Source organism: Coloeus monedula, assembly GCF_965178545.1.
Source record: "Coloeus monedula genome assembly, chromosome: 10".
NCBI lineage: Eukaryota > Metazoa > Chordata > Aves > Passeriformes > Corvidae > Coloeus > Coloeus monedula.
In genome coordinates this window covers 21,517,882-21,528,286 of record NC_138790.1, presented here as the reverse complement: position 1 = coordinate 21,528,286, position 10,405 = coordinate 21,517,882, and positions in this window count along the sequence as shown.

Genomic DNA, 10,405 nt, shown 5'->3' with positions numbered 1-10,405 from the left:
ATGCAGGCTCAATTAAAACCCAGAATTACAAGGCCAACCTATGTAGTTTTGTTAATAGGGGAGAAAATAAAATAATCAAGTGCTGAGAAAATATCTACTGATGTGTGACCCCCCTCCCCCCCCCCAATCTTAGAGAATTAATATCCGTGATTTTACTGCGTTTATCCAAACTTACTGTTTATAACTACTTATTAATACATCTTTTGAAACACTCCTGACATTGCCTGTGTTCCACTGAAGGAGAAATGGAGGCTCTGCTCACAGAATTTCTGTGAATAGGCTTCTGCTATTTGAAGAGGAAAAGACACAGTCTTTGACAAGTGTGCAAAGAGGAAAAAAAAATTTGCCTGTGAGTGGGAGTCCAGTTTTCTCCCCTGTATCTCACTGAAAGACTGTAAGAAAGGATTCTTACATTACATCAACCACAAATGACATGAGAATTTTCTTTAAGTTACATCTGAAGCTGATACCTAGGAGACTTGTTCATGCAGAAGATATTTTTAAAATTTCAGAAAAAAGTCAGAATGTAACTTTTGTTTCATTCTCACAGTTCCTTTTTAATCTGTCCTGTCTCTGCTGGATCCAGTGTTCTTCTAGATGAGCCTTTTCAGTATTTTTGTCCCTCCTTCCTAATGTAGTGTTCATTCACTGACAACAAAGTAGGTCTTTGATGCTGACGTCTGTATAAGGCAGGTGTTCCTTCACCCTATACCAGGTAGCATCAGCTCTCAAAGGGATTTTTTCCAGAGAACACAATAGCTTGAGGAGAAACTTCTGGTTGACCCTTTAGAGGATGTACTGTGTGGGCTCTTAAATCAAAGCTGTTAATGGTGAGGGTGTAAAAATTCTTTGAGCACTAACAGTGCCAGAATATCTTACAAGACCTGCCACTCAACATGGTAATGAGGAATTGTTAGTTAGGAAGGTTGGGCTCATTATTTACTACAGCTGTAATTAAACTGTGGCTGCAAGGGTGCAGTCACAGGGTTGATGATGGGAGGTGGATATGAAGGATTGATAGAAGGTGGGCCAGTGCTTAGTCTGTAAGACTGAACATCTCAGAACAGGGGAAACCAGTGCCCAAGTCTGTGGGAAACACAGACTCCTTTCTACCTTGAGATTTTCTCTGGACGTTTGGTTGTCTTTGGGAATTGCTTCATTTGAGTGTGTTGTATCCTACTGGTAGAAGCAGTAAGGCTTGGGCAAAGAAAACCCAAGCTCTGTTCTGGTTTATTTAACAGCTCTTAGCTCTTTACAGGCCTCGTGTTTTCCATCTCTTATTTGCAGCATGAGGTGATTTCGGCATCCTGAACTAATAGCTTGGAGTTGCAACATCTTAACTGGCAGGGACTAATGCAGGAGCCAGAAAGCACCATTTGGTTTGAAGAACCGCACAATCAGTCACAGCCTCATTTCAGCCACGTCTGTGTCATGCAGTAGGATTCTACTTAAGCAAATGGCTTTATTCTGGGTCTTATACAATGTAATTGAAATCAGGTTCTGTCTCAAAGCATACAGAGCTGACATTTAAAAAAAGCAAAGAGCCAAAACAATACATTTTTAAACTAAGCGAAAGATGTAATGTGGGTAACAAGTGCAATCACCAGCTCCATGGTGATAAAATATGACATTTTAAAGGAGAACCTTACAGCATCATAACTGACCTGAAACCACACCCTTGCAACAAGACAAAACCTGAAAACCAACAGCTCAGAGTGGCCTTATCCATTCTTTCTTTTTGAAAGAAAGCTCGAGTGACATAAAGACCTTGTGGTTTTGGTTGTCTGCTCAGGGATGTGACAGCTTCAAGTACCTTCCAGTTCCCATAAAAAGAAATGAGAATAATACGTGTGGTGTTTGAATGCATGGCCTAGGTAGGACCCTGCTGCAAGAGCAGCTCAGCAGTGCAGGAGAGTGAAACAGATTTTCCTATGTCTGGGCTGAAAGGTGTTCCAATTACAAACTACATTTAGCAGAATACAGCTAAATAAAAATTGCCTACGTCATATACTGCAGCTAGATATATTCCTGAAGCACTTTAAATTAAAAAGCCTTTATGATTCTAAACAACCCATATGTCTGTCAAAGCTGTCATTGTGCTGCAGCAAGTAAAGAAAACAAAACTTAATTTGTGATGAAGCTTCCCCTGGCTGAAAGCACAAGTCTTCCCTGTCTTCTGCTCACAGTTGCAGCTTGCTCCCTCTGACTCTTTATAAAATGCTTTGCATTTCCTTTTGAATCACATCAAGTTAATTTTATGGCAAACAATCTCTGTTTTCTGAAACACAGAGAAGAAATATAATTATTGCTGGGTGGAGGGTGAAGGAGAGTTGGAAGAAAACTGAACAGGATGCTGTTTTTGTTTTTGGGCACTGGTGCTGGGAAGATTCCAGCCACCTAAGCAAAAAATATCTCAAAAATGTAATTAATTATAAATGGGCAGCTTTGTAGTATAATTCCAAGATCAGAAGGAGAAAGCAGCATCCTACTATCAAATATTAAAAAAAAAAAAACCAAAAAACATTACTCAGCAGATGATCTTTTTGATAAATAATCCACTGTTTGGTTCATTATGGTACATAACTAAAGAGATGTTCCCTTGCTTTAATTTTCAAATTTTTTGAAGGGACAAGGTGAGATTTTAGGATGTCTAACTTTGACCTCATTTTGTTCCTACTGTGATCAGTGAGGAGTTTGTCACAGGGACAATCTGTCAAGGCCAAATTAACACGTTGGCAGCTCTTACCCAAAGGTGTGATCCTCACATCAATGTGCCATTCTTGTTCCTGTAAATCCATCTATCCAGTCAGTTTAGCTCCACTTGCCTGCATGGAGGCAACACATGGCTCAGGACTGACTGAAATACCCACTCTGCTTCCATTGCTCATGGAGACTGTTTTTGAACTTGTTTGTTGTGGTGTTTTCCATGTACAATTGTTTTAAAATACTTTAGATGTAAGTGGCACTACAGGCAAGCAAGGCTGGCAAGATCTGGTCCTCATTGCAAACATTTCACACTTGCAATCATCTAAATTGCCTTGTGAAATTGTTCATTAGATAAAAATTAATAAATCCTATAAACGAAATCCAATGCACCGTTAGGCTGTTGACACTAAATCTGGCATAAAAACACAGTCGTAAATTAAGTCAGCTGTGTACACATTGATTTGGGGCCAAATCTTGAGGTCCTTGAACAGATTTTAAACCACTGTTTATGCTGGAAAGTCTACTGAATGGGAGTGAAAGCAGTGGCCTAAGTTGTAACTCCAAGAGCTGTTTGTGAAGATTTAATTCTTATACGAAAATGTCCCCCTGCTGCGTGTAGGGTCCAGGGTCTTGAGGAGGATGGACTTCTCCATTCCTCTGATTCTGACTACCCAAATATATCAAGGTGTAAAACAGTAACCTTAGACTGATTTCTGTGCAAAGCTTTGTGTCTGGGGCCTCGGAGACTCTTGTGTTTGGGAGGGCAATATGGCACTGAAACTGATTGAAAATGGCTGATTATGCAAAATTAGTGGATAGTATCCAGCACAGTAATTATTTCTTGTTCTCCCATTTGGGAAACCCAGAGGATTCAGGTTTGCAATGCAGGTCTCCACTGGTTGTGTTTTTCCCCATCAAATACTGCCAGTTGTTATGTACGTATACTTATTAACGTTCTAACAGACCCCAGGGTTGCCTCAAGCTGTAGTTTGGTGAGAAAGATAAGGGACAAAACTAAAGGTATTTATTTAGTTGGAATATTTACTTAATTGGAATAGAACGAGAGGAAAATATTTCTCTCATTCATTACAGGATGAAACCAAAATAACGCTTTTCAAATCGATGGAGCTACTTCACAATCATATCAATAGCTCTGAAAACTGAGCTGAGCCTCAAGCTTTGGGGTTTTGTAGTCACTGTAGGGGGAAAAAATGGCTATGAGCTGTCTTGGATGAATTAAGAAAAGGTTAGAAAATGAGTGATTCTGTAAACGTAATTTTAGTCTATCGACAGATGGGAGAAATGGAGAACAGGTTGTAAAAGTATAAGCTCAAGCATTATTAATATTGTACTGTTGCTGAGCCAACTTGTAGAGGAACTGAAAAAAACATCCTATTGGTTAAGTAATCACTACACATATGCTTTTGGAGATTAATACTTGGAGTTTTCAAAGCTTTTATATGTGTCAGTTCTGCTAAAAGGATGAAACTGCAAAAATGCACTGGTAGCAAGTTTAAAGCATTAATAGTGATGTCAGATGCACTTTAAGGATAATCACGACTCCTTTACATCCGGTAGACCTCGTAGTCTCAGATATGGAAATCAGACTTTTGACAACCAAAAATGTTTGAGAAAGTGGGAAAAGACCAAAGAATGTTGTATAAAATTTTCAACTGTGGTAGCTATTTCATGCTTTGGTTTGGAGTGCTCTGTTCTGTGCTACACACAGGCCCTACTGGTGGTCTTTGAAACTGGTTGCATAATTACTGTGGCTTCATCCCTTTCCTATCATGGTGATTGAATTTTTAGGGTCACCTTCATTGTGTTTTTTTTTTTTTTTTTTTTTTTTTAAGTAATAGCACTGCTTTATTCCAGGAGAGTATTAAGACATTTCAATAATCACAATTAGATATAACTTAGAGTCCTCAAAAACAACCTTCCTAGAAGTTACATCAAAATTCTATTTGGGGTAATAACTGATTGAGATTTACTTACATGTCCATGATTTACCCATGTGTTTAATTCTAGATAGAGTTTGGATGTGTGACAAGAAGTGCAGACAGAAACCAATCTTCTATCCATGAGTTCTCATATGGTTTTGGAACACCTTTATTTCATGTTATAGTCACTGATGGGCAGCTGAACTCTTTCATCATTAATGAAGATGGGGAAAAAGTTTAGTTACTGGCCAATTTGAGTTTTAAGATATGTGATTTAAAAATCATGATACAAAAGATGATCTATTCTGAGTGAGATCAAATTTGGCCTTGATTTAAGTTTGTTTATTAACAAACTCGAGTCCTTTGTGAGAACCAGATGGGGAAATCACCAACACCTCACAGGCCCACGCCCCCTGCTTGAACATCCATGGTGTCAAGCTGTGCTCATAGAGATTTGTCAGATGAGAACATATTTAACTGTTTCACTGAATCTAGATGTATTAAAATATAACAGTAAAACCCTAAGGTCTTGTTTTGATGTTTTGATTGTTAATGATTAGTGCTGACTGGGACTACTCAGGAAACTGTGTCTGGGTACAGAGGTGCCTGCAATCATGATGGAAACTGGGTCAAAACTATCAGCTTTTAAAAATCCCCTGAAGTGTCTATTTGCCTTGCTGGCAAAATATTAAATCTGTGAGGTTTGTTTCTGGATATCGGGATTCGATGCCTGAAACCTGTAGTGTGAGACTGCAGAGTCCTGATTACATAGGAGGCAAATCAGGCCCACAAGAAGCCTTTTACTTTTTTTTTTTTTCTTACTGTACCTAAAATATCATAAGGAAATTTAACTTTGTGACACAGTTGACCTAAGGACAACAGTGTTGTTTAATAAGATTATGGGTTGCATGAGTCTAAAGTGTTATATCTCATATGTGAATGTGTCCACTTTGAACCCTAATACTTCTATGGGAAATAAGACCAGTTGCTAGATCAGTGAATTAAGGTGAAAAAGACAAATCAGCTCAGGAAGCACCAGGATCTCAGCACTAGACTATTTGCAATTTCTTTATTTTAATGCTTCCATTTATTATTTTCCTAGTATTCTGTAGGCCTCTTCATACCTACAGAAGGAAGAAAATGTTCTCACACTGTTAAAACTGTGGTCACTAAATATAGGAATATCTTTTTATAGTATGTCCAAATTATTCCATTATATTTGTAGAACAATATTTCAATGGCTATTTGAAGTTCTCTGTAGGGTTGCTCAAGAGGTTCATTTAACTCTTGACAATATCTGCTTTGATATTAAAAATAATCTCAGAATTGATTAAAATGATTCAAATAATATTTTTAATTTTCTGCACTAGTAATATATAAATTTCTTGAAATTTTAACACCTCAATATTTCATTCTAATACTCTAGATGGATTTTTGATTCCATTCAAGGGAAAAAAAATGTAGAATGTCTTGGGAATCACATCTGCTTCTACCAGAATCATGATAAGATTTGTTTTAGAGATTAGTATGCATTATTCAAAGAAGGGGAAATAAATGTTTATAGTCAAAAGAAGGAAAGGGAAAATGAAAGCTGAAGTTTAAGCACTTCAAGAAACAGTTGGGCATTGTTTCTGAGATAAGTTGTCCCTCACTTTTCCATAATTTACTGTCAGGAGGCCTTCAGCTGCCCAGCACCCTTGAAAATCAAACCATTTTCACAAAGTATGAAGTTGCACTCCCTTTAATGTATTTGCCAATAGCTTATTGATATTTGATATGCATAATTGTATATCTCTTATTGATATAACTCCTGCTGTGATGAAACTTTAAGCTACAGTAATGTAGTGAGTAAGAAATTAATCCAAAAAGAAAGCATAAAGGTCTTATCCTCTGCCTCAAAACTCCTGGGCCATCTGCGTTTTGCTTTCTGTCTAAAGGTTGTGGATGAGGATGTGAATTTGGGAGCTAAGCAAGCTGACAATTTCTTTTCAAAGTCATCCTTTCTGCAATTCATTTTCAGCCTTTTCAGTCTCCCTTGGACAGTCACAAAAGACAGCTTTATTATGCAGTTCTCTTCCCCTATTTTTGTACATATCATTTTCTGTTTGTCATGTTTAGGGCACCTTCATTTCTTCTGTCTCACAGAAGCAGAGATGATTGCATTAAGCATGGAAGTCTTCTCTTTTTACTTTTGGTCAGTAAACCATAGAATTATTTTCCATTTTTCTTCCTAAATTTTGGTGGGGTGGTTCTGGTTGAGTGTTAATGTGGCAAGATCCACGTGGTAACAAAGAACTACTATTACAAGCTGGGGAAGGGTAAACTTGTATTAATAAAGTGACTTTATGTTGTCCTTGGGAGATATATTAGGTACTTGCTGCCTTACAGCATCTTCCCTTCCATATAAATCCCCAGCAAAAGATGTAGGAGTTAGAAGAGACTGGAATATGTTTTCAATCCTGTTTAATCACTGCAAGTAAAGGGAAGGTATTAGAAATACCCCTGAGGCTAATCCTGACAAATCATCCTCATTCTGGCAGGTAGAACTGATATGTGAGGCCGTGTTACATTCGAATTTCCACCCGTAGCAGAACCTGAGCGAGCCTGAAGCCGCCAGCCTTACACGGAGACTTTGTGAACCTGATCCATCTGGATGCCCAGTTTAAAGCTCTAAAGGAATTCAGGCATTGCAATGGTGGGGATTATGTGGATAATTTATTGGCCAGAAGGTTAAATCTGCTTCTCAAGATGGGAATGCCAAATTAACGATCGCTTCAGAAATGTCTGACTTACCTTCCCGACACACAGAGCTCTCCCCTGCACCTGCCTTCCCGTTCCCTTTGTGTCTGCCCCAGTGCAGGCCCTTTCCTGCTGCCAGTGTTGGGACTGAAGGGCTGATGGCCCATTTTCCCAAGCTAAAACAACTGCACAGATTCCCAGCTGAAAATCCCATGCTGCAGATGGTACCATTCTGTATGGAACAGCTGCTCCCAGCTCTGGCCTTTCTCTCTGTAGCTCCTCTCTCCTCACAACATCCGTGGCTCCACCTGAGCGTGTGGAGAAAAGTGCCCACCTATGTTTGTGGTGCACATGTGGGGAGGGGGCTGCCTTTCCAAGAGAGGTGCAATAGAGGTGCTGCATCTGCCAATCCATTCTTGGGGCTTGTTCTGCTCCACCCACTGCCCACACAGCAGATGGGAGCATCTGCCCTTGCTGTCATAGCCATTCAACAGCAGCTCAAGAGGAGAATGCATATTCCAAAGTCACAAATGTTGCTCCAGAGGATAAATCAAGGTCTTGTTTAATTCAAAAACAGAAACAAACCAAATATTTTCATGCACTGGACTTTGGGAAAAGGATTCTGGGTTGGAACCCTGTTAGTCACACTACCTGAGGACTTCAAAACTGCATCATGTTTGACAAACAGGTGCTGTCTTTGGAATCTCTACAGGCTTTCCAGATGGCTCTGCATCCAACATGGCCATTAAGGAATAAAACTGTGCTTCTACTTGCACCAATTTCTCAGGAGTGGTATTTGGCTTTTACTTGTAAACATGTGTGTCTCATACAAGAATTGGGAAGAATCTTTCCTGGATTCAGCCTTAAATTAATCCTTGATTTTTAGAGGCTTTCTTCTTCTTTTGTTGGAGGAAAAGGTGTTAAGAGAGCTTAATGCCCTTCACCTTCAGCCCTCAAAATTCAACCCTACGCAATTGCTGGGCGGTGATTTTGATTGCCTCACTGGAAAATAGTGTGTGATATAGTGCTTCACAAGGGCATATTTTCCAGTTGAGGAAGCCCTAAAGAGTTTACCCTTTGCCTTTGTTTCTGCCCACCCTTCCACTTTGCCTAGGAAGACCTCACTGCACCTCTTGCCTCCCCCTCTCCTCACCTCTGCCTCCTCACTTAAGACTTATTTTGAATCTCATGCTTCCCCTTGAAGTTCTTCCACATCTGTCTTCTTGCACATCCCTGATAACCTCTTCCACGCACCCTGTGAGGGATAAAGCAAGTTATAAATCCCATTTGTGATCACCCAAGTGAGCCAGGAGGTCTGTTTCCCTTGGTCTTTTCCTGCCCTAGTTGGATGGACCGATATTTTGTCTCCATCACTCAGGGCACCATTTTGTGATTGCCAACTTGTCAAGGAGAAAAAACCTCCAAACACTTGCTTTTCATTTGCTGAAAAATGCAAATGACATGGCTATAAACCACTAGTAGTTAAGATGCTTGTGAACTTTTAATGTTGTTTTCCCTCCCTAGCCTGACTGCAGGCTTGTAAAGGACTCGCAGGAGAGACTTGTAATGGTGCTGTAAATTGGCACTTGCTCTAGTAACCCAGTGATCTACTGACACAAGTTGTTCCCAGGGAACTTGTTTTTAAATTAAAAAAAAAAAAAAAAATTAAAAAAATCATAGAATAACTTCCCTAGAAAAGCCCTGAAAAACAAGACTGACCAATTCGGGTTTAGCTCTTGCTATGCCTTCAGTGTGTAACTTGCTCCCTCTCTCGCCCCTGGTGCCTCTCTTTACATCCCTGGACTGTATATTCCTGTTTGCTTAATGCAATGCTGCTCTGGAATATTTATGGATGCACATTAATAGAATAATTAAAGCTCTTGGAAAGTTTCAGATGAAATCTATACCAGGTCAGGAGGCAAAAAAGAGAGAGGGGGAAGTGAGAGATGGGAGATGATGTGCCCGCACCTATAGCCTTTTGGGTGCCCTTGGGACAGGTTGGGCTGAGGGGTGTGGGCGTGGGAGGCGCACCAGGGAACCAGGGCCGGCAGCCCTGGTGGGAGCAGCTTCCTGGGGAATGCTTGCCCTCAGGGGTGAAAGCCCAGAGACAGCAGCGTCTCTCTGACCCTTCCTAACCCAGCCTGCGCCTGGCCTGCCTTGGGAACCGCGGGGGCCCGGGGAGGGAGGAGAGGTGGGAGCAGAAGCGGACCAGCGTCCAGCCGCGGCCGGAGCACCGCGAACCCCCGCACCTTAACGCGGACAGAGCGGGGCAAACTTTGCGCGGCCGCCACGGCGGGGTCGAGCATCTCCGCGCATCCCCCGGACCCCGCGGGGGCGCGCACGGGCGCGGTGTGAGCGCGCAGGTGCCGCGGGGAGCGGAGCGCGGCTCCACCGCAGCGGCGGCGCGGGGGGCGGCTGCTGCTCGGCTGGCGGATGGATGGATAGATGGATGGATGGCTGGGAGACATCCCGCCATCCCATTTGTGCTCTGCTCACACGTCTTTCCTCCCTGCGTTTTGGTTTTTGTTGTTGTGTTTTGGTTTTTTTGTTGTTTGGTTGTTGTTTTTTTTTTTTTTTTTTTTTCTTCAAAATCTCCCTGGGAATTTTGATTTGCAGGGTTTTTTCTCCTCTCTCTCTCTCTCCCTCCTTCCTGCTGAGGATACGTTTTGCTTGCCAAGTTTGTAGTGACACCTCTCAGATTCCCCCGCTCCCGGTTTTTTGGATCTATTACAGTGCCCGATTGTACATAGATATACTGTATTTTTTTGCCATTTTTTTTTTTAACAAGAAAATGCGAATTTTTTGGGAAGCTAATGGATGCTGAGGAGGACGATCCTAAAAAATCTCCTTTTAACTGTAAATGAGGTGAACGAAGAAATTCTTAAATTCAGCCATCAATTTAGCTCCATGTTAAGCACCTCGAAGTATTTATGATTGCAGAGCAGGTACAAACAAGGATTAGGAATAAGGTAAGGGAGCTATTTCTGTCTTTGAGGCAGCAGCATTTGCTCAGGGTTATC